We start from the raw sequence: 24,720 nt of genomic DNA on the forward strand, positions 1-24,720 counted from the left end.
AACTCCATTGAACAGAGTCATTCTAGAGAATAAAATAGTACGCTCACCTCCTAGTCAAGAAATTCCTCGACTTTCACGGGCACTGAGACTCATTATCTTATTCGCGACGGTCCAATTCTGAGCCAAATGAATCCCATCGACATCCTTCAAGCCTACTATTCTAAGATCCATTTTAATATTATCCTCCCTTATGCGCATACGACTCCCAAGTTTTATTTTCCCTTGAGGCTTTCCATCCAAAACTTTTGTGCCCGTTTCTATGAAGAGTGAAGTTTATCGTGTTGCTCATTATGCATTTGCCCTGATGATGGAGAGAGTAAGTGCCTCTGAAACGTCGTCAAATTTCTACGAGACTACGCTGGATATTAACCCAAGAAATTGTCACCGCCGTGATAACTTAAAATCTAACGCGTGCTTTCTAAATAAAATTTTGATTGCGCTATGAAGATTTTTGATAAACCTGAGAGCCGTGAAGACTAAGACTCGTCTATTTTCTTCCATAATGTTGAACATCAACATAAAGGCAGCCGTTGCACGTGCTGCATTCATGGTGATCTTGCGAGAACTGACGAACAGCGTCGATCAACAGCCGAACACGGCTGCCGCGCTCGATGCTGGTAACCACGAACACGGTTTTAAACAATAAACTAACGAAAGAGTTTGCCAGCACGCGAACCAGTAGCTTGCACATTCTGGTCACGAAGTAAGATGGCAGGATTGCGTCTCCCAGGGGACGTTAAGCCAAATAGTGCTCAGCATCTCACCATAGAGTACCTAGCAACTAGGAAAGGCATCACTCTACCAACCGTTACACATCGTATTACCCCGTAACGTCAGCACAGAATACCGTAGTTGAAACACAAGTTTGTTTATTTGTATTTCAACAACACTTGTTTCTTCAGTTTTAAAACCCCAAATCCTACTAAAAATGTTTCTTCCCTTCTTTATCTTGAATCCTAACCATATTATTAAAATAATTTACTTACGTGTATCGTAATTATAGACTATAGTATTACTGTAGTTTGGGATTATTATTATTATTATTTTTTCAGTTCATGAACTTCTTCATTTTCTACTATCCCCATTGATTTCTGTTTGGACCTTTCTTTTCAGCCCTTTTTCTCTCCTGCCCCACTTTCCCTCGAACCCTGTAGTTTGCGGTACCCTAAGCAAATGTTTTATAAGTCTCTTGTGCCTCACATCAGAACGACCTCAGGACTTCATTAAACGTAATTAGTGGTTCGGATCAGGCAGTTAACAGGATTATTATAATAACGTGAGTTTTTAAAATGTTGTTCAGAGTGGCTTATGTCCTGAAGCTAATTCATTGGTTGAGAGTTGTCATCAACAAATGTGCGTCTGCTTCAGAGCCTCAACCCACACACCTGGGAACGAGTGGAGAAGGAAAATAGTTAAATGTAACGTGTCCAATTCTGTGACTTTTTATTGGGAAACGTTGTCCCAGAACGTATTTTTGAGTTTTCGCCTCACTCTGATAGACTTATTCTCGCTGAAAATTCTTAAGTTGGTTCCTAAAGTAAGTCAATTTCGAACGTTTAAATATTTCACACCACGAATTGACTTCATTTCTCAACTAATTCGTCTTTCATAACAATTCTCTCGTTTATTTGAAGTTAAATAAATTCTGAAGTTGATACAGCATCGATAAAGAGACTATGAACTAACTATTTTTCTCCTTGAATCATGAAGAATATGCGAGGAATTTAATAAAAAATCATTCCCTGCTGCGAAGAAAACAAATCAGCATTGCAAAGTTAAATTGTTTAACGCTGTTACAGGAAATAATCGCTGTTTATTGTGATAATTATACGGAGCACATATCCACGCTCTTTGAGCAATGTGCAGAGTTATTAAATGTTGAAGTATGTGGTACATATAGTTACCACTGTGCTGTAAAGCTTTAACTCAGCTGAGACTTGAGACGCTCATCTGCTAGTGCCCACTCAACACCACAAAAACAGAGATACGGAAAGGAACCCGAGGACGTCGCTCTTCTTCCTCTTCTTTTAGGGCTCTTCGCGTTGTCTTTCAATCTCTTTATCTTCAGCCATGCTTTGTCCGACCCAAACAATGCGACCAACGGCGAATTAAGGATGAGACGCGAAGGGATGAGTAACAAACTGAGATCTCCAGATTTAAAACTGGGACTCTGCACGTCAGGGAACTTTTGAAATCACCAGGGTGCAGTAGGATATCGTATCACCTGAAACTGCGAATTTCTAAAATGTCCTTGGTGGACAGAAAGAGAGGAGGAGGCGAGATGAATGGAATATGAATCAAGCTTTGGATTACGTTTTATGTTGTAAACACTAGAAAGCCAGACAGGCGCTGCTTCTGTAAAAACGAGAGTTTCACTCCAGTTTAAAAGCTCCCATACCAACACGTGGCTCGTCACTGAAATACTAACATAAAAATCGTGTGTCATATAAAAAATCTACACGTTGCCTCCTGTCTTCAACCTGTAATATATCGCGATACTAAGTTAGCGAGCAGATAGAGGCAGCAGGCGGGCGGCACGAAGTTCCTATTATGCACGGAACGCATGAGCGCGTGGCGAGGGGACACTGGGGTCAAGACGAAATCGCTGAAACACCCCGGAGCAAACGGAATCAGAAGCACGACATTCGGGCAGCGACTTGACGAGCCCTCCAATCAGCGTTCGGCGCTGTCCACAGTGAAACAACACTGGCCGAAAGTCACGTGTTTGCCTGGCACATTGCCAGTTACTCTGTTTTGCCAGTGAATCACCTGACGAATCCTTCCGCCGTTCGTCTTCTTGAATGCCCTCTGACCTCCACACGCTTGCTACTCAGCGTCTCTACGTTTGTAGTTCAAGTTAAGAGCAGACAAACAGTGCCACACTTTTCCGTCCAAGCTGGGGTCCGCTACGTCACACGTAGGCCCGTTACATAGTCGAGCGGACGCCGTAAAGAAGGAAAAGCTCGGAACTACCTTCCCTTAATGACTCTTTGCAAATGGGTCCGAATCTTTTTCCAGATCTATTCGCAATATTATTACGATTTCGACTGTATCCTGTTGCCTTGATCGGAGACATCAGCCAGGCATTCTTGCAATTAGTGTTACACCGAAAACACAGAGCTCTTACAAGGTTCCTGTGGTATAGAGTAACCTTGGACCAGGAAGGGAACTACATCACAACCAGCGATCTGATCACGTATCGCTTGCACCCGACTTCCATTCGGACTTACCTGTAGCCCCTTCCTCCCGTCTGCCACGCTGCGAGAACTTGCCACAATGTACAAGCATGTATTTCCTCAAGCTACGTCCCTTGTTGATAAGAATATGTACATGGATGATTTCGCTGCCGGTGCGATCAACCTGTACAATGAAGTGACTTCGCTCATGCGACGAATTCGCCTACCTATGGCAAAGTGGGCTACGAAATCGCAGTCTTTAATGGAACTATGGAAGACAGAGGGCCTAGTAATCAATATGGAAACGCAGGTATTAGGGACACATTGGAACACAAGAACCGACACGTTCACCGTGGATCATAAAAACGTCACGAACAATTTGAGGGATGGTCCTGCAATCAAGCGACAGCTACTGCAAACCGTTGCAAGATTTTACGAACCACTGGGTTTGCAGTCACCCGTATCTCTCATAGCAAAAGCACTTTTCCAAGACACCTGGACTAGGGGTATAGGATGGGATGAGCTTTTGCCACCCGATCTTGACACACGATGGCATAGGTGGGTATCAACCCTGCACTCATCATCTGATATACTCATTCCCCGATAGGTTGGTACTTCAGATAAAGACAATTATGAAATCCATGTATTCTGTGATGCATCGGAACGAGCATATGGAGCGGTTCTCTATGTTCCCACCTCCACCTGCAATCATCATTCTGTCCGCTTACTTTGCAGTAAAAACAGGCTTGCGCCAGTTAAAAGGGTCACACTACCTCGATTAGAGCTTCTGGGAGCGTTACTTGGGTTACGACTGCTACGCTACCTTTGTGAATCTACGAATTTCGATGTCAGAAACGCATTGCTAAGGACCGATTCAACTGTAACCCTAGGCTGGATACGCCACGACCCCAATCGATGAAAGCCTTTCGTGTCCAACCGTGTCACCGAGATTCAGAATCACACGAATCCATCACAGTGGAGACACTGCCCTGGAGAGGAGAACCCAGCGGATCTTCTTTCGAGAGGTGTAACTTCAGACAAACTCAAGAATTCTGATATATGGTGGCACGGACCTTCTTGGCTGTCAAAGCCTGTGCATCACTGGCCACTCGATGCACTTACAACGGACACTCCTTTGCCGGAAGTAAGGGAATTGGCTCATCAGGTCCTCTAGACGCTACACGGTACAGTTCCTACTGGAAGTTACTCCGAATTACAGCGTGGGTGCTCCGCTTCAAACAAAATATAAGGCAGAAGGAGAAGACTTTCGGTGAATTGACAGCTTCGGAGCTATCAAACGCACGCCTCTACTGGTTGCAAATTGTTCAAAGAGAACATTTCACCATGGAACTAGACGCAATTCTTAAGAGCTCACCACTACCAGAAAGATCTAAGATAGCACGCTTCAATCCATTCTTGGACAACGGACTTGTTCGTCTCGGAGAACGTCTGCAGTTTGTGGAGTTATCCAGAGAGCAGCGCCACCCAATTCTCCTTGATGGACAACACCACTTCTCTCGACTGCTTATACAGCAGACACACATTCGCCTCCACCACCTCGGAGTTCGCATCGTTTTGTCAGAACTCAGATCCGAGTTTTGAATACTCAGAGCAAGTCAGGCAATCAAACACGTCTTGCACCGTTGTCTTCCCTGCAAGATCGCAAGAAATCGCTTTGCTCAAGAAAGACAGGCTCCGTTACCGGCAGAACGTGTTTCAACACTCAAACCACGAATAGAGAGCTGAATGGACTTTGGCTAGCCCTCACAGCAAGCAAGACACACAAGTTCCTAGCTCAGCATGGCATAACCTGGAAATTTATAGCTCCACGTGCGGCTTGGTGGGGAGGGTTTTGGGAAAGAATGATTGGATCCACCAAACGCTGCCTGCGAAATGTGTTGGGACGATCGCAGGTGGATGTAGAAGGCCTCAACACCATCCTGGTGAGCATAGAAGCCGCACTGAACTCCAGACGAATATCGCAGGACGAGGAAACTACTGACGCCTGCGCACTTTCTCGTTGGGGAACGCCTCACTGCGTTGCCAACAGGGCCAGAGCCGGCAGCTAGGAGGGATTTAGCGAAGCAATTCAGACGACAACAAAGAGATACGGGAGACTTCTGGAAAGGATATGCGCCCACGTCACATGTGGAAGAAGGCGTGTATAGAAGAACTTCGAGAAGGAAGGGATGGCAGGATCCGAACTGTCATTCTTCGGACGCCAGAGGGGTCTACGATCTCCCGTCCAGTTCAACTGGTCATCCCTCTGGAGGTTGACCAGGGTGGGGAGGATGTTGGGAATTGAGTATCTTCCCTTCCCACCTATTTGGACTCATGGTTGTGTCTGTGGTCTTTGACTGCTTTGGATAGCATATGGCGTCAGGGCTTCAGAGACGGTTGTTTGTGTGTGTTGTGTGTGCAACAAGGGCTGCTGAAGACCAATGAGATTGCTAATTCCTTCGTAACTGACAGCACATTCTTTAATTTTAGAGTCGCTGAATTTGTGGTGACTATAACTTCCCCTGGTGTTCTACTCTTGGCATAGGCTACTTTGGGGAACAAAATGTCTAGCATCCGTGGAACTAAGAGGAAGAGAGCAACCGGAAGCTGGAGAGAGTTGCCTGGTGAGACGTCGCACGCGTAGCACGCATGGGGAAGATAAGAGACGTTGTGGGATTTAACGATGAAAATCTCAAAGGCCGAGAACTAGATATAAATGAGGAGCTAATATTAAACGTTCGTCAAGAAAACAGGCCGTATGAATCTGAAAGTGGATTAAACTGGCTCGGTAATAAAAACGAGTGGCGGGATTTTGTGAACCAGGCAAAAAAGGTGGGGAATATTTTGACCATCATGTGAGAGACTATCAGCTCCTAAAGAAGAACTCTTTTTCAGGGAGTTACGATGATTATTACTTTCTGTACTGTTACTTTTATTGTTATTATTAATGTACTGGGGGCTGAAACGCGCAATTTCACGGGTCTTCAAGACCCGCTGTTCACATCTACAAAATACGTATTGTAGTAGCCTTTGAAAAAAACGTTCTCCGACACTGCGATACGCCACTGAATGTCTCAAGTGCGCAATTATTGTGTTCCGCGATTTAAATTAAGATATCAAGCACGTGTTGTGGACTGGGTGAGAACCGCGCTGTCTTGAGCAGAAACGAGAAAACTTGTTGAGTGAGAAATCTGCTAAAATGCAGCGAAAATTCGGGCTAACGAAGCGCAATTAGTACTCATGCCAGCTACACACCCTGAATATATTCCCTTGCCACCCGCTTCGTTACCACATTTCGCCCCCATTAGCAGTAATCTTCTTCGCAGCTACGACGTTTCTTACGCCCCTCCGTCTGGATCTGGGCCGAACGTCTAGTGAATTAATACGGGTTCTGTACACGTACAGCACGTAAAACGCGCGCTTTGACATTAACCACTTCGCCTCCGAGACACTGTCCTTCCGCGTGATTCTTCTGGTCTGCCTGTAGAATAATAATCCTCCCTTGCACCGAATTAAAAGTGCACAGGACAACCACAATCGTCCAAAATCTAAAGTTACTATCTGAAAAAAAAGTAAAGTGTTTCTATGTTTATAAATACATCTGTCGCAGAGACATTCGTCTCTTCTAAGTTAGAACGGGGACACTTCCCCTTTTAACATGACCAGCAGGAAGGGTGAAACGTTTCTTGATTTCCAGCCATCTACAGGTCATTTTGTTTAAGTGACCCTCTTTGCCGCCTGACCTCGATCCGTACTACTGTACCCTACTTCGTCACTCCATGCAGCCGAGTCCTGCCAACAGCCGATCAGCCACTCAAGAAAGTAAGGTTCATTACAGTGTTAACAACCTGCTTTACCCCGCCTTATCCTACCCTAAAAACAATGACATTTCGAGGTCGATTCAAATAAATGCTGCACTTCTTAATGAGATCAGCACGCACTGTAACGCGTGAGCCGCTTTCGACAAAATTTATAAAGTTTGATTTGGGTTTCCTGATAAGCGGGGCTATAATCTGAAATAAATTCCCCGAATAAATGTGAAAATTCCGATATGAAACGCGTTTTAAATCCGTTCGGATTTGGCGGAAATTAAAACGTGCGGGCACGTGAGTGCGTCCTCCACATTATGTTTCCAATTTACACAGAAATTTGAAGTACGCCTATCAAACGCGATGCTATAAATAATAATAATAATAATAAAATATAAAGTATATATTTGCATGCCCCGGCAATAAGCTTTCTGTTAACACGTGGTTATCAACACATAAGGCGGTAGAGGCACGGATAAGTGGATACAAAGAAGCCGGTTGAATCCAACGGCATTTCTAAATCAAGTGACGTCGTAGTTCTCACAGCTTAATCTTAGATAAGTGACCCCGACGTCAAAACACAAACGACTCCTTCCCGATAGAGCGGATGCGGGAAAACAAATTTAATTTGACTTCGTTGTCCAAATGTTCGCCCGCGGAGCAGCCCCTATTCAATGACACGCGGGGCCTCGAAGACGAAAAGCGCGGATTCTTTGCAACTACGACAGCAGAATAATATTGAAACGAATCTTAACTGAAAAAGGTGCGACGACACGGACCACTGACCTGCTCTTGTGCACAAGGTAATGAATTTTGTGTACAGCAAAGCTGTACATTTCTTGACCAGTTGAGCGGCTATGGTCATTTCGAAACGTACTCTGTTCCACGGCTGTACGGCTCTACGTAACAAAGATCAGACGCTACCCCATATGGAAGCCTTTCCGACCTACTGACACAATTCCTAGATCTTGGGTCTGGTTTGTCTCGTGTATTCCAGCAACACGAACGGCGATACCATTTGAAGACCGTTCCTCCCAGAGATCTGAAGCAACGCTCGCCGGCGTTCAAGCACCACCACAACGCACGCTGTATAATGCTTAATGGTTCTGATCGTAGTAACACAATACGGCCCATCACTTTAGTTAGCCCCACGATCAATTTACGGAAATGCCACCCTGTGAATTTTAAGCCGTACGTTCGTAAGAAGCTGACAAATATCTGTTCGAAGCTGATAAATATCCAGAGATTTGTATCTCGAGCTGGGATAGGTTGGCAGGGCGAGCGGATCCCTTGGGAGGCTGTTCGGGGTGATCGAAGTATTGCAAGCTGGAGGTTAACCTCAGAATTTATTGCAAATAAATGTGGTACAATTTGTTGAGAAACCCAGGAATCGAGAGATGTTGATCTGCCTAAGCACGGGCAGAGCTGACTTCTAACAAGAGTCGAGTTCTTTCCTGCGTGGAGACGATCCAGACTCAAGTTCAGAGAGTGAATAAGGGTGGTCGGTCGTCTTGATTTTATACAAGTTTAGTGACGTTGACTTTCTAAAAATGGTTACAAAATAATAGTTTCTGTAAAGCTTGCTTCATCTCTGTATTCTGCCACTGCATATAGGACGTTGGCTTGTTTACAGTAAATCCCATCGCTAGTTGAGCACTAGGGATGATTTGAAAATCAGTGGAAACATCCTGCTTTCCCTTACTGAAGATAACGTGTTTGTAGCTTATTTTGAAATAGCATTGGGAGAGTACCGATTACACAAATAGTTACAATTTGCAGCTTTGTACCTAAAGATATTGGATATACCAATTAATGCATTTTATATAATTAGGCCATATACAACACCCTACACAGAGAAGCATCAAAATATGTCGCTGTCTGCCTGCACCAAAATGTCTGATAACGCGAAACATTTCCGATAACGGTCACACAATGCGGACGGTTACTGAAATTTTGTCATTTTTTGACAGCCTCCGTTCTTGCCATGTGACGCCGTGATGGATGATCAACAACCATAGAATCTCTAGTAAACGGCGTTCACTTGCCACGCATTGCGTATCCCGTTCTCTCATTACATGCTTTTTTAATATCGATTTTTGCAAAGAAGGGTTAATCAGTTTTTAAAACCCTATCCCTGGATTTATGCAAACGAACGTGATTTCCAGTCCTTTATTTGTAAATTTGAAAATAAATTCATTGAACACTGCACTATCCGTAAATTTATTCATTTCAAAACAAACTTCATACTTTGTCGGTTTACAGAGAAGACCCACAGGTATCCCGGCAAATCCAAAAATACAGCCGAGAGTCGCATTGCGCTGCTCCATTGTTTATCACTAATAAAAAAGAGGACGTGCTGCCTATATTTCAGGCGGAACTCGTGTTCGGAGCAAAATCTTTTGTCCTCCCATCTTATATAAAAAAAATCTAAAGATTTGAATACACAAAAGTGTAATTTTGTCATTTGTTCTGTATTGGTACGAAACTTGGTCTCTCACTTTGAAGGAGGAATATAGATTAAGGGTCTTTGATAACAGAGTGTTGAGGACGATATTTGTACCTAAAAGGGAGGAAGACGGGTAATGGAGAGCTTCATGGCCTCTAATCTTAACCTGATATTGTTCTGGTGATTGAATCGAGGATGAGGTGGCGGAGGGGAGGTGTGTATACAGGATATTTAGTTGGCGGCCTGAAGGAAAGAGACCGCTGGGAAAACCTGCACGTAGATAGGAGGATAACATTGTGACAGACCTTACGGTAGGCTTTTGTGAACACGGTGATGAACCTTCGGGTTCCATAAAGAGAGTGGTCTATCTTTAACAATCGAATTTTAAAAGACTGTCTTGCTCCATAGATTGAGTGAGTGATATGAAAGTAAGGAAACTGGTTATAAACAACTGACTAACGTTAATATTTCATAATAATGATAACTCACTAATAATTAACAAATAACTACTGGATGAACTAACCATATGAGTAGAAGCTATGTAAATAAGTTAAATATTAATAATAAACTAAGTATCAGGAGAATTAAAACCAGTATAAACCTCTACTAACCTTTGTTGGAAAGGAAGGCATCTCATGTTCTTTTCTTTTTCAATCCAAGGTCTAGACAGCTGACCCAATATTTTCCTCAGTAGCCCCATGTCTCGTCTCTCACATATTTCGTAGTTCAAGCCTTGCTCAGAAATCCGAAATTTAAACAAGCTCTCCCCATTTTATTATCCGCACTTATTTTGCCCCTTATTCAGTAAAAATGTCTGATTATGTTTTCATACATAAGTGTCTTAACCGATCTGTTGCACTACAAACTTTTAAAGGTCTCCGAGATATAATCTCTGCTGCTTGCATCCGTTATCTGGTGTTTCGTTTCAGCTGTCAGTGACTCTTTATTTAGTTCAGTGATTAACTGTTAGTTACTTGTAACCATGTTAATAAGCCACGTAGTTAGGTACATTTTTAGTTACTTCGTTATACAGCCATTCAATTTGTTAGCTTGTAATTTAGAAACAAAATATTAACCACCAATTTATGTACCTACTTATCTAACGAGATGGCTATTTTTTTTGGATGTCTTGTTGCAGTTGACTATTTATCTAAATTGTCAGATAAATTGCTAGCTGTTTAGTCAGATGTTTTGGAAGAACATTTTTATTCCTGAAGATGGAAGTCGTATTTCCCTCCGAAAGGTTGGTATATACCTGCAAGTCTATGTGTGTGTATGTAAGCTTATACATACGAATAAAACAGGTATTGTTTCAAATCCTTTAACAGGATTAAAGTTACAACGGTTATATCAACAAACAGTCATAAATATTACCTAGAAAGGCTCAAAGTCCCTTCAATACAAAATGATTACCAAAAACGTAACATTTGTTTATAATAAATTTAGATGTGTTACGTCATTTCCTTTTATAAGTTGCCCTGATATTTTCCTTCTACTTTTACAAATTAGGTATCTGGCCTATTCTAACTCAGAATTAAGTCTCGTAATTAGGAATTATACATTTCGTTAAAATTCATCTAACAAGAGAATGACTCCTCATGAGGGCTCTAATTTTCACACGGCAGAACAAACATACGAAGACAAACTTCCATGCCTCGAGTAGGACTCGAACGCACAGTCTCAGTGTTTTGAGTGCACTTCTTGACTACGTTGCCGTTATATATAGCTCACTGTATGTGTATGAGTAAAGTAAATTCGGTGCTGGAATATCTTAGCAGTGTTTCAGGCAGTGAACCTTGTGTTAGAATCATCATATTACGTATCAGCACATCATTTGAAAAACAAAAATAGACTTTTTTTTTTTGTATTTCAAGATTAAAGATCGCAGAAATTTACAAAGCAAAATTCATTATTACAAAAGAGGGATTTAAAATATATGGAATTACATTTTCATTATAAAAAGGATGTAACAATTTAACGGCTTCCATGATAATAAGTACAACACAAATATTATTCAGCTGTGAAATTTAGGGTAATATTATAAATGAAACATTTACGTGCCTCTTTAACTTTATTGCCTCTTACAAAACTAAAATAAAAACAATTGTAGTATTGTTTCATGTTACTGTTTTATTATGTTCAAGTATAAATGTTTTTATTTCGAATTTTTAAAGCTTATATTCCTTTATAGTTTAGAGTTTATAGTTTAGACGCGTCATGTTTGTGTTTTCAATTGATACATATATTTATTCTTCAAGTCTATAAACAAACCATTTTATGTTCATGTTTAAAATTAAAATTGATATAAATAATTCGCGCTACTCATCGTTTTCTCGATGTTACAATTTGCGCTATATATTACAACATGTTTCGATGTCTCAGCATCATCTTCAGGTTTATTTTTTAAAACTATTCAATATTTTCTAATGCACGCTTTTCGGTAATTGTAGATTGTAGGTTGTAGTTGTGGATGTTCCTTTTATCTTCTGATTCTTTGCATATTATGTGGCGTGTTTATATTATTTTGTTCATTATTTCTGTAAAATTATCAACAATATAATTGACATTATTAATATTATTTATATGTAAATGAGTTTGGATATCGTTATAAAAATTCATTAAGCAATATAGAAACACAATAACATACCAGGAGTTGGATGTGTCGTGTCCTCGGCTGGACAGGTCTGATCACGTGAATGTCAGTGCACAGACTAGTTTGGTGTACTGAATGGGTCGTATATATAGGTACTATATTCCTATTGGGGCAGCGGGGATAAAAGACTATCCACCGTCTATTGTTCTCATCCGTACGGCATTATGGGTGTAGTTCCCAGTAACATTGTAATGAAACCCACGGACTCGAAGACAAAGCCAGAGAAATCACTGGTGAATTTATTGTCAGTGCAGATGTCATATTGAAGAAATGATTCCCCTGTTCTAGAAATTATTATAGCAGGATATCATAAATTGGTACAGAATGCAACATATTATAATGCGGAAATAAAATAAACGAAAACGCTTTAAGATGGCTGCTGTCTTCTGGGATGCTGCGCCATCTAGTCTGGTAGAAGTTTACAGACGTTTCAGAGGTGGTTTCTGCCTCCATCATCAGGGCGGTGATGGAAGTAGCAATAACATCGATAACATTATATTTCTTTTATCGAAAATCTGAATTAAAACTGAACTTACCGTATCTTTTGGCAATTGGTTCAGGTCCTTTTTTGCGACTTTTTCCCCCCAGTTTATTCCGATCCGCTGTTCAGGATCTTAAAACGAATAATAAGTTTAATATTACATAAAAAGTGGTCCATAAAAGAAAACACTTGAATTGAAGATATTACTACAGGTTTTATAATTACCTCTCGCTCAATACTTCATTTGCTACAAGTTTGTATCTCCGTAACCTTGTTTCTCTCACACGGCTTAGATATTTATCCTTAATACGTGAATGAACAGGAGAATAAAATTTTAAAGTAGTCTTCTACGAGTCTGATCCACTTTGACCTTTCTTTAGGGTGTAGCAAATTGTAGTGGAAGGTTAACATATCCCTTGGGGAACGTGCTGCTAGTGTTATAATTCAGTGTTTCTGGGTAGAACTAGCAGAAGGCTGTACCCTCCTTATACAACCTTGGCACGAAGGAATCCATGGGTGGGAAATACCCCTGACTGTTGGGGGGGGGGGGTTAGTCTGTATCAAAAGAGGGGCAGTTTGTGTTTCCTTGAGCTCACAGAGAAAATATTTACATGGGCATGGACCTTGTCGAAGATTTTAAAATTACGTACGGAGTAACTGTATTAGCTCTCTTTTTTTTTCGGATTCAAAAATGTGTTTTCAGAATCAATTTCGAATGGTGTGAGAAGGCATGAAGGATGAAAAGTGTTGAGAAGATAGGAAAGAAACAGTAAAGAAGATAAAGGAACGAAACGAATGGCGGAATAGAAGAAAATTCAGGCGTATATAAAATGAAAACACAAATTTTTATTGAATTTCGACATGTTTTTATGCAGTAGTGTGACTATAAATTTAAACACGAGTTTGAGATTTAATGTTATATATGTGGTTAAAATCTCGACGTTTCGGAGGAGCATACCCTAAACGTAGCCGCTATCAGATTTCTCTTTTTACGGCAGTCCACATTCTATGTCGCTTTCCAGACATAGCACCTTTTATAAATTGTGCAGATTGCTTCATGGTTATTGTGCCCCAAAGAAAATGGCATCTTCAGCAGCAAATCCAAAAATCAGGGTGAAATCTATTCTAATTTGGCAGTGAAACGTGCCAGTGATGATTAAATTAATACAATGATATGAACACGTGATGACGTATGTTATCACAAATAGAGAGAGAGTAGATTATGGTGTTAGTTGTTGTGGTTACGGCAGGATATAATTTGCAGTTAGAAAAACGCGGACCCAGGAAGACCCCCCCCCCATTTGACAAATGATCACACTGCGTGGAATGACAAATTGTTCTAGTGTCTTCACGGTTGGTTATTAAAAAGATTAGCCGTGAAATTAAGACAGAATCGAAATCTGCAGATTGATTTTTATGCAGTTTTTTAAAACTTCTATCTTGAAGCTTCTTTTCAAAAATTTTCTGACCCCACAGTGATAAGCAGTTCATGAGAAACTAATAGTCACTTGTGAGATTTCAGGTTCTCAAGGCTGCGACTGTGAATATGACTGTCTTGAGGGATTTTGCGCCGTGTAGTCTGGTAGAAATTTACCGATGTGTCAGAGGTGCTCACCGCCTCCATCATCAGGGCGATCTTTCTGATGATGGAGACAGTAAGAATGTCTGAGACGGTGGTTACTTTTACGACACAGTGTTGAAAACATCTTAAAGCTTACGGCAATGCGGAAAAAAATAGATTCCCAGTGGAATCTGTTCAACTCGCGGACCACTGAGGAACAAGTCACCAAGCCCCGGTTGAGAAACACTAAATTCTTCCTTTATGCAGCTTTTATGATACTCTTTTCCCATTAGTAACATACTTCATGTGTCTTACATCAAAATTGCTGGAGTAGCAGCGAGCAATTCACTAGACCTAATCATTCATAATGTATACAAAGCAAAGGCATTGTTCGTAAATATCGTCTGATGAAGGACCCAGCATTACGGATTGTGTGACAAGCTTTCACGCTAACGTACACACCACATTCGCAACAATTGGGTAGTTACGAGTCGTAATGAAACGTAAACAAAGCACGGCGAACGTTTGCATTATTAATATCACAACAATGCAAAAGTTAGAGCTAAGGCTAGACAGATTAAATAATATTATTGTGCTATATGTTTTACTTGGTGATAATTTAATACTGATAATATCTTGCAAAGGATTATGCTGTTAGTTATAAAATATTCGTTTCTATTTCTTTTTATCGTTGCCCTGTATTTATTCCAGTTTGCTCCAACACTTTACTCTTTAGCAAGTCCAGTACAGCAAAACGCTAGCTCTATTGTTGGGAAATTGTTAAATTCGCGATGTGAAACATATATTTCGCTTAATTTCAATGTCTGACTGAACGCCGAGGCTCGCAGATAAAAGGAAATTATTTGAAACTGTTTCTGAATCCATTTCCCTACCTGTTCGTAAGATAAACTCAACACAGAGAAGCGATGTTTGGTTTCATTGTACTTCGCCTACGGTATGATGTCAGCACCACCGAACATATTGAGAATGAATTAATGAATGAATAATGAAGAGCAAGAGAAGTGGCTGATGTGACCGCCATAATTAAATTATCCCCTGCATCGGCGCCTCGGTATGCCCTTTCTCGTGAATCGAACGTTCGTACCACACACGAACGTGAGGCGCAGCGTAAATCGCAAGAAAACCCAGGCCAAAATGTTATTCCACGACGCTATATCAACCTACGTTTCAAAGCTTCGACCAGTTATAAATGTTGCGTTTTCAGATCAACTGAAATTTGTCGGGGTTAAGACGGCTGGGGGTGAAGTGGATTACTTACATTCACCTATGATTAATGTCAAGGATAAGAATTCTTGGGTGTTTAACTCCTTTTCCTCTCGCCTATGCATCTATACAATGCCATCGAAGTTTACATTTTTCTTGCCTTCAGTTAGACCTAGCAGGTATCCTGTTAGCACAGCTGTCTGGGTTAACATCGCCCCGAAGAGACAGTCCTGGATATGGCAGAGGGAGGTTAATATATCGATTATCGACACGTGAAGTGAGTCAGGTCACTGTCGAATGGTCGGTGGATGCTGTCACGAACTCCGTAATTGCAGACAGACGGACAGTCACGTGTTTGAGTGGTTTGATTTGTATTTGTAATCTGTAGCACGCGGCCCGCTGACTAGGGGACGCAGGTTCAGTCTTCGCTCGAGTCATAGATTTTTGTCGTACGGAGCAGTTCCCCTCTCCCAAGGACCGCAGGGTGCCAGAACTCAAATCGGGGCGAAGCGCCCTAAGACCTTCCGACTTGACCCCGGTTTCTCAATGGCTGTGAGGTGCGACGCTCAAGGACGCACCTTCGGGCTAATTGCTTCTGGTGTTGAGGATGTTCTAACCCGGTTAACCAGAGAACGTTCATCAGAACCTGATAGTCGCTTAGCCAGTCAAAGTCCTTCCCGCCTTTTATGGAATATATACAAGTTTATCACCGTGTTCAGAAGAGCCACCACTGTCCTCTATCCTGATCCAAATTAATTCAGTACACTCTCTAGCCCTGTTCTTTTAAAATATCTATTAATGTTATCCTTTCATATATGCCTAGGTATTCCGAGAGATCTCTCTCTCTCCCGCTTCAGGTTTTCCGAAGACAGCTTGGCATGGCTTCTAAACTCTGTCGTGCGTGCTACATGCTCATCGTTATCGATTTCACCATTCAAAGACAGTGACATTTGTTAACATTACGAAATGTGAAGCTTTTCAGCTCACAATTTTCTCTGCCCGCCCTCCTGGTTCCAGGTATCCCTGTTCATTCCCCGGAGTGATATAAGAATTTTCAACTCGTGCACGGAAATACAAAAAAAAATTATAAGAGTTCTGTTTTTTTAGCAGCACTGGAGTCGGGGAACACAACAGATTCTGAACAAAATGGGTCTTCTGGGCGATCACCCTGATGATGGAGGCAGCAAGTACGTGTGAAACGTCCTTAATCTTATATCACACTACAAGTTGCTCCAACTCCAAAGACAACAATATTCATGCAGGTCGCCGCGAGATTCCTGCTTAAGTGCGGTCCCGCCGCGGTTCACATGAAATAGGTTCCCATTTGCGTTGGCCTGTGCAGTACGGGGCCGTATCTCCGTGTTTCCTACGTGACGCCAGATCTCACTTCCGATTCGCCATTGACACGGCTCCTTCGTCCTCAAAGCCTCTTGTATCCGCGGAGTATTCTGTGTCTGCCTTTATTCGTCATTCTAGCGGAAACCAATTCAACGTTTTATGTATTACTGATATTGTACCAGGCTTTTGTCGAAGAGGTTCGTATCATATTCATGTTTTTTCGTGCGTAATTTGTACAAAATACACGGATTGGGCGCCTACAATAAGGACGTCGCGTCTACCTGTCAGAAGCCTGAATGTTTCAGCCCCGAAAACTCATGCGAGCGCATTCAGATAGATTTTATATTATTGGTTTACACTGAAAGCTGTTGGGTGAACTGAGTCTTAATTGGCACGTGTTTTACAATTTACATTAGGCCCTAAGTGTTTCTCACAGACAGCCTAGTGTGCCAGATGTTGACACGGGCATAAAAAATGGACGAGATTCAGACGTCGGCCTGCAGATGTACACGAAGCTGCTGTCGTCGTGGTTGCCGGTGTACAACCAACGACTGGGTTTTGCCATGTGCGGGGACGATTTACGGCATGGAAGTCTCTTCCTGTCGTACCACGCATTCTGTCTGGTAGCGTGGGCGAACTTTCACGTATCGCACGCTGTGTCCCGTCCCGTCCACAGACTGGCTGAAGTTCTCGTGATATTCCTCATTTCTTCCTGAATAACAGTTTCACGTTATTGCGACGTGATACTTTCATATCTCCAATCCACGATTATACATGCTGTATCTTACCTTGCGTTATGTAACGTAAGAAATGTCGTAAAGCAGCATAATAAGGTACCAGTTATAGAGGAATCCGTATTTATGCAGAGACGATGTGTGGTGGTTCCAAGTACATAAGTTGAGGTTCTCTGTTTCCAGCATCGCCCTGATGATGGATATAGCAACGACATCTGAAACGCTGCAAGCCTTCCCTTTCTCCCGCCCCACGTGGACCTCGAATGCAACTCCTTTAGGGATTTCCTCTTTGACCACCCCTGCATTTTTGTTCTCAAGAAAGGTAAGTAAGTCACTTTCTGTCTTAAGCATTTTATTTCTGGTTTGTGTGTCCAGCATGTTGCCAAGAAAAATGGCTACATAAATCCATTTTTCGTAACTTAGTACGTAATCACTTCCACTGAATTAACGGTTGTTATTTCAGTTCTTAGACATCTTACTTTTGCAAGAGTGACCTTTGAGACTCAGATAAATGACTTGCAATTTAACATTTTTTTGCATCGATGTTTCTCGGCCGAAACTACTTGTCAAAGCAGTTGGTAAATTTTATTCTCATGTAATAACTACTTCTGACAGATTCTGTGATTCCAGGGGTCATATCATTTGTAAATCTTTCTTTGTAATATTCTTTTGGAGCAGGCTTTGAATCCTTTTAAGATGCTTAGAGTTCAGAGAACAATGAAAAACCACTACGTGTTAAATCGGCTGTAGCAGTGGGCAAGGCATGCTCTCACACAGAGAATGGACGTAAAGAGAGAGAGAGAGCGAGCATAGCTGAGGCCGTCTTTAGTCCCACGCTGCGATAAAATCATTACATTTAGGCCCAGTGGACATCAGCCTTTATCGCAGATTACTCATTTTACGCTGACGATGTAACGAAGTGCCTCGAAATGTCGGCCATCAAAATATTTTTTAGAACGGCCGAGAATTTCACAACCTTGTTTATTTTTTGAGATTCATAGTTTTCGTTGACTGTCTGTGTGAAGTTTTCCCCACAAAACTGAGAAAGCACGTGTTCCTACTTTACGGCTAAATTCCAAAAATGGTGCCTTGTTTATGTTAAGGTGGAGGTAATAATAATAATAATAATATTAATTATTTCACACAACGTTTCCCGTTCGGCCCAAATTCCACAATCCCAAACTTTTACATAATCATCGCCAAATTTCGAGGAGGTTCGAAACAGAAGGAGCGACGTTAGAGAATTTTCGTCAGCCTTCATTTCCTTCCTCGTGCCTCAAAATACTTTTCCTGAGCACACTTTGTATTTCAGAGGAAGCTAAAAAATTTAGGGTATAAAAATACATTTCGCCTAACGCTTTAAGCCGTTCTGTAGATTACACTGAGAGGTAAGAGAATCTTGCATGCTCTTTCAAGATTAAGAAAGTACGAGCGACCGTACAAATGGAAAATGTAGGAAAACTGTACCTGCCTTCGCTTAGCCTGAACAACCGCTACGGTGGGCCCCTAAATAGTAGCTCTGCCTGCCATCTTGAACTTCACAGAGCTTTGAGATGGCTTCACGTTTACATATAATTATATGTAACAGTCATTCATTGCAGATAAAATTATACGGTTAATATAACAAGTAGTTAACTTGTTATTACATTGCATAACCTTACCTTGTATTTCGTAAGTATCTACTGCATCTTAGGAGGGTTCACTTTGTATTTCAGAGACGCGGCCTATACCCCTCAGCCTTGTAGTGTCTTGAAAGTCTAATATAGGCTCAACTAGTCAAGATGTTCCCCGATGTCACGCTAATCTGATGTGCATTGGCGTTTCCCCCAAAATACAGCCACAGAACTTAATGTGCGCCAGTTTAATCTATTCTAGACTTTCACACAGTTGGAAGTATTTTATTTCGAGATACTTGGAAGCTTACGTTATTTTCTACAGTGAAGTTTGTGATTTTTACTCATTCATCATAAGCAAGGTATGAGAACCTTTAAGAACATGCCCTTTGAAGAAGGTCTTTGATCTGTATAACTTCAACTTTCTTCGCGACATGTCTGGTCACGTTTGTTCCTTCCGATCTTAAATACGTGAACGTAATTTAAAACAAATATTTCATTGCTTCCGGTTACAGGAATGACGTCAGGGATATAACCTTCCGGCAACTTAAATTTCCGAAATTATACGAAACATAATCAAAAGGAACCAAGAAGAACTGACGACGAACTAACTTGGTGAAAACGTGTTTCGACGGAAATGATCGCCCTGCGCCCCTCTGTGAGATCGCGTCGAGTCACATCGTAATTTTTTGCGATGCAGAAATTCGTGATCTTATGTAAAGAAATTTCTCGTCTGCTTGTTATTTCATACGTGGTTTTTAATACATTTTGCATCCTTAAAATTTCAACAGTCATAACTAACATGTTTTCTTCTTCTTCCATGTCACCGTGGGAAACAGCGTACAAAACATCGGACCCATTGAAAGTGCTCGGCGGGAGTTCGCATCGATAATTAATAACTTCCAAACAGTGGGACGGCACCCAGAATGACGAAACTGTTTCATCGCTAACCGCAATACGCGCCACGGCGACCTGGAGTGGGGTTCCACGTGGTTTATGTACTCATCAGTGTTGTTTCCATACTTCAAAGTCCTCATACTTTTGTTATGAATTGTGGTTAAAGAGGGAGATGTTAATTACTGTTAGTTCTGGTTAACTGAAGTCTCTGTTTCAGTAAAAATACGTAAGGTTTTTAGCTGGCTAGTACCTGGGTAGTTACGTAAGTAATTTACGTAATAGGTGCCTTCACGACGGGCGAGTAGGCACGTAGGCGGATAGCTCTGAAGATGGATTCCTTCTTTACACCGACATTTTCATTTCGCACTTAAAATACATGTACACCTTAGAACTACTTATTATCCTTCTCGTCACATATCAGAAATCATCATAAGCACAGACTTCATGCATTACTGGTTTCTATTAAAAATCAGGTTTTGCGTTTGGATATCAGCCATTCCCAAGGATGTGTTGAGCCGTACAGTCTACGTTGAACACGCATCGCCCTGATAATGGAGGCAGCAGGGACCTCCGAAACGCTGGTGGAAATTTACCAGACTACACGAAGCTACAACTCAGAAGACAGGAATCTTTAGACTTACCGCCGTGAAAACCTCAAATCCTGCTTCCTAATGCTTCTTCGAGTAGCCACTAATTATGAAATTTGTCCATGGAAATCTATGACAAACATTTAGGCCCTTGCAATTCGAGGATCATAGACAAACGCACAAGGACGGTCGGATATCTGGATTCGGCGCGGACACATTATATATATATAAAGTATTGGATAGAAGCGTCGGTCAGTCGGTGGATAAGCGGATGATAAGTCACTGATTTGAATTACTTTACAGTGAAATGCGTTGTTGGTCTCAAAATCGGGGCTCCTTTTATTGGTGGGTTTAACAACGAGAGGAGACGTCACTTTTATTCTTTTACATTTCAGAATTTCTTGAAGGCTTCTTCATCAATGTTCAGGGTATTCGCTATCATCGAGGTCTTCCACCGTCCCCCGATCTCAGCAAATATAAAATAATGTTTTTCAGTTTACTCTAAATAATGAAAATACCAGTCACGGAAGTTTATCAGATCCAAGCAATTAGACGTTACGCGTAAATGTCATCGGATTCTGTTGGCCCTGTCTTTACATTTGTTTTATTAGAGTGTAGAGGAATTAAGTGGGAGATAACAAAATACTTGTAAAATTTAAAATGGAAGTCTTCGAGGTAACAGGTCACTTCGGACGCAAAGATTGTGGGTCAATCTCACTATGTCCGTATCTCACAGCATTTAATTCGCTGGGTCACGGTTCAGTGTAGGGCCCCTGTGAATGTTGCAATGGACGAGAAAAGTTGGTTATTTATTGACCGGCTCAACGTTTCGAGTTTGCTTAGTAATTTGTTACGTTTCCGTTCGGATGTTTGTCAGTATTTGTACTGCCCTGGAACGCAGTTTTAATTAGAGAAAGTCGTCAGTAAATAAGGAATAAACACGTGTGCATTTCACACACGTGCTCGCATGCGTGGCGTCTCATTGCGATACACGTCAGTCGATAGCATTGTGTTGCTGTGTGCCTAGATGCCAGGCGTCCGAAACAGAATTCCAAACTTCGACAGGTGGACAGACGGTTCAGCGAACTTGGGTGGAAGCCTCGCCCGCTTAATGACCTTGTCACTGGTTTCGCATTCCGACCGCACTCCGAGATTACACATCCTGCATTATCCATGATGCCTCAACACCCATGCCCGACCAATGGGGCAAGCCGTTTATAGTTCACCCCGCGTATAAAGCGAAGGCAGGAAGGAGACACTGCTTGAATTCAGGACTTAAGCGTGCGTCAGATAACAGAGTCCACTTTATTTACGTATCTTGGTGAGGTAACAGACGACGAGTGGTTTAATCAGAATGAACAATGCGGTTGACATTTCTCTGCCGTTCTGGTAGGTTGCAAGTGCGCGGAAGAGTGGCTTTCGGTATGCCAGGATTACGTGCATTTTGGTTGTTCTCCGAGTAATGCCAATTTAGGCAAGTTTTCGTTCCAATATGCAGTAGTGGGTGAGAGTAATTATTGAGATCTTCGCAGAGATCTTTTCAGAATAACGAATCAGAACTGCTAAAACGCTGTGTTCCTCCTTTAAATGTCTTGATTTTTGTTTAGGCCACAAATCCTAAGTGTGTTACATAATTCGATTGCATGGTTTGAGAGTTGGTGCTAGACTGCTCGACGTGTTGTGGCGTAGTGGGTGGATGGAGGACTCATTGTAGACAACCAGCCGGCATGCGTTCAAACAGCGGGCGATTGGTGGATAGGTCATGCACTCTTGCGAGAATATCGAACGGGTAACAAACCCATGGGGGACTGGGAGACCACTGTCGACGGCTTGTGGACTGGTAGGCGCTTGGTTAACGAGTTAATACAGAATTGTGGTGGATACGAGACGGTGTGGAGGCCGATGACAACTGAAGGTGAGCAGTGGTCGGATGAAGGCCTGCTACGAATGCCTGGAAAATTCCGAGGGATTCTATGAAGGAGGCCAAGTCTGTCCACAATGTCAAACACGGGCAAGACGTAAATTACCTAACCGCCGGCCATCATGGAAACGTTCACACAAGGAGATCAACCGAATCAAGAACGTGGTCTACCGGATGCAGAAACATCCGACGGCGAAGAAGATGATGATGATGTCAACCTGAAGAGACGGGCACCACATCTAGGCGCTACTCGTGGCGACAAGTCTTAAGGACGCTCTTCGCCTTAATGTTACCTCATCTCTTTTACCCAGTTCGAAGCACCCGGCGGGCAGTGCGAGCACACACACACAGCAGCGACATCAGTCGTTGCGATTTACAGAAAGGCCTCGATGTCTTCAGCTCCGCTGTGCTTGCCTCGAAGGTAGGAACCAGGGCTTCGGAGACGTGTCGCTCTCTTGCGTGTAAGGCTGGCCCGGTAAAATGGGTTACCATTCTTTGTACTAATGCAGTGACAAAGTGTTTGGAGGTCCAGAGAGAGACTTCGCCGCGGCAAGCTAAATGTGAAGACGTGCGGGCAGCTCCTGATGGGGGTTTTTGCGCTGTTACGTGTTATGACGTGCAGAAGAGAACATTTGTCTGCCAGTAGCGGTGACCGAGGTCTTAAAAAAAGACAGAGCTGCCATCAAGAAACTCTTTTATTTTCGTAATATGTGAAATAGAACCATGTTTTAATTTAAAGGACTCACAACAGTGTAACAATTGATAATCCTTCACATTATTTGTCTTGTACCTTCAGATGTGTTTACCAGAAGAACTTAATGGCAATGTTGGATATTTGATGCGAGTAAGTAGATTATTACGCGGCGTCACATGTGTCTTGAGGACAAGACTTGCTGAAACTCCGTCGGCTTCATCACATCTGAACTAATTCCAGGTGTCACGGAGCCGCGTAGACAGAGACTTCGGAGAATAATAGCAGATATCGGAACTTTCGGCTAGACGTGACGTTGAAATCGTCAAAGGCAGACTGGGGTTCGATCCCACGAGGGCACTGGCAATTTCTTCTCTGGATCTCCCGTTCAGGAACACGCCAGACGCACTGAAAGATGACGTAGAAGCGTTTACGTATTGTACTTCTTATTAGATAACGCAGATTCGATGCTCGTGTCTGTGTAAGACGTAAGTAAAATTATTTAATTCTTGTAATTGCGTTTTCAATTTTGGCGTCAATAGCAATAGTAGTAGGCCTCCTATGAAGGACTTGTCAAAGTTCGCAGTGAAACATGTTTTAACATTAGCATCGCTCTGCAGTTGGCAGTAAACACAAACAGAATCAGTTTGAATTGTTAGTTTTGTAGTAACCCTTGCATCAAATGGATGGACCAATTTAAGGTAGGCACGAGGATAAATAAGGTCGAAGTTTCCCATTCTTGGTACTGTCTTTCCGAGATATTGCCAGCTGGCATAGAATAACCGCGGAACAACTGTCAGCTCTTCGTCATCGCCCTGATGATGGAAGCAGCAAGGACCTCTGAAAGATCGGTAATCCTTTAGAGACTACACGGCGAAACAAGCCAGACGACCGCCATATTCACAGGTTTCTAACTCCGATTTTCAGGATGAAACGCGCCTGCGTTTTGAATCTTTGTTCCTGGGTTTCGTTCCGACATTTACAGGCATCTGTTACGCTAAACGTAACCATCAATGCGCAATTTGGTTCAGAATTTCAAAGCTGAGAAACCAGGACCGTGTACTTAAACTAGAGAGCATCTGCTTCAGGTAATACGCTGTTGTTGTGCCCTAACCCCACAGCTCATCGCGTGGGAACGCCGTCACTTGTCCGTCACTCCACTCTCTTTGGTCCCAGACTGATTCTCCTTTGTTTCCCTTCCTAAATGGCGCTGTAGCTGAATACACAGTCTTCCTCCGCGCGGTCAGATCCACGGTGTTCCTTCCCAGTTACATTCTCCAGGCTACAACTTCCAGTTGTGGTACAGGCTTGGCAGTCTACCATTTTTTTAAAAGTTTATTCGTGTCTTACTCAGTATTCTGTGACCAACTTAAAGTAAAATTCACGATTACGAAAAATATCAGCGCTCAGCATAGCAATAATTATAAAAGGCGGGAAGCTTACTACCAGCTTATCGAACACGACTCAGCTGTATTGAGTCAGTTAGTACAGGGATTAAATCTGCCCAATTTTGCATCTCAGTTGTGAGTATGTGTTGGCAGAAATTCCTCTGCGAAGCTGCAGTTCGTGTTATTAGTTAATTATATATT

The 24,720-nt window shown here is 42.2% G+C and overlaps 1 protein-coding gene and 2 long non-coding RNA genes across 22 annotated transcripts in view; 1 reads left to right on the plus strand and 2 right to left on the minus strand.

Annotated features, from left to right (window-relative positions):
- The window catches only part of LOC110827052 (uncharacterized), a 158,418-nt gene that overhangs the window by 23,323 nt on the left and 110,375 nt on the right, over positions 1-24,720 (minus strand). The window lies entirely within an intron of this gene.
- LOC147870959 (uncharacterized) lies at positions 11,542-13,104 on the minus strand. The gene is made up of 2 exons (XR_015532986.1): positions 12,079-13,104; positions 11,542-11,968 (listed from the first exon to the last, which is right to left on the minus strand). It is a non-coding gene; the product is annotated as an uncharacterized LOC147870959 (long non-coding RNA).
- On the plus strand, positions 17,596-20,178 carry LOC147870960 (uncharacterized). Its single transcript, XR_015533005.1, has 2 exons — positions 17,596-17,744; positions 19,875-20,178. It is a non-coding gene; the product is annotated as an uncharacterized LOC147870960 (long non-coding RNA).

This window comes from Zootermopsis nevadensis, unplaced genomic scaffold (assembly GCF_977971745.1).
Source record: "Zootermopsis nevadensis isolate Lab colony 2312 unplaced genomic scaffold, Znev_1.0 Znev_ptg000082l, whole genome shotgun sequence".
Classification (NCBI taxonomy): domain Eukaryota; kingdom Metazoa; phylum Arthropoda; class Insecta; order Blattodea; family Termopsidae; genus Zootermopsis; species Zootermopsis nevadensis.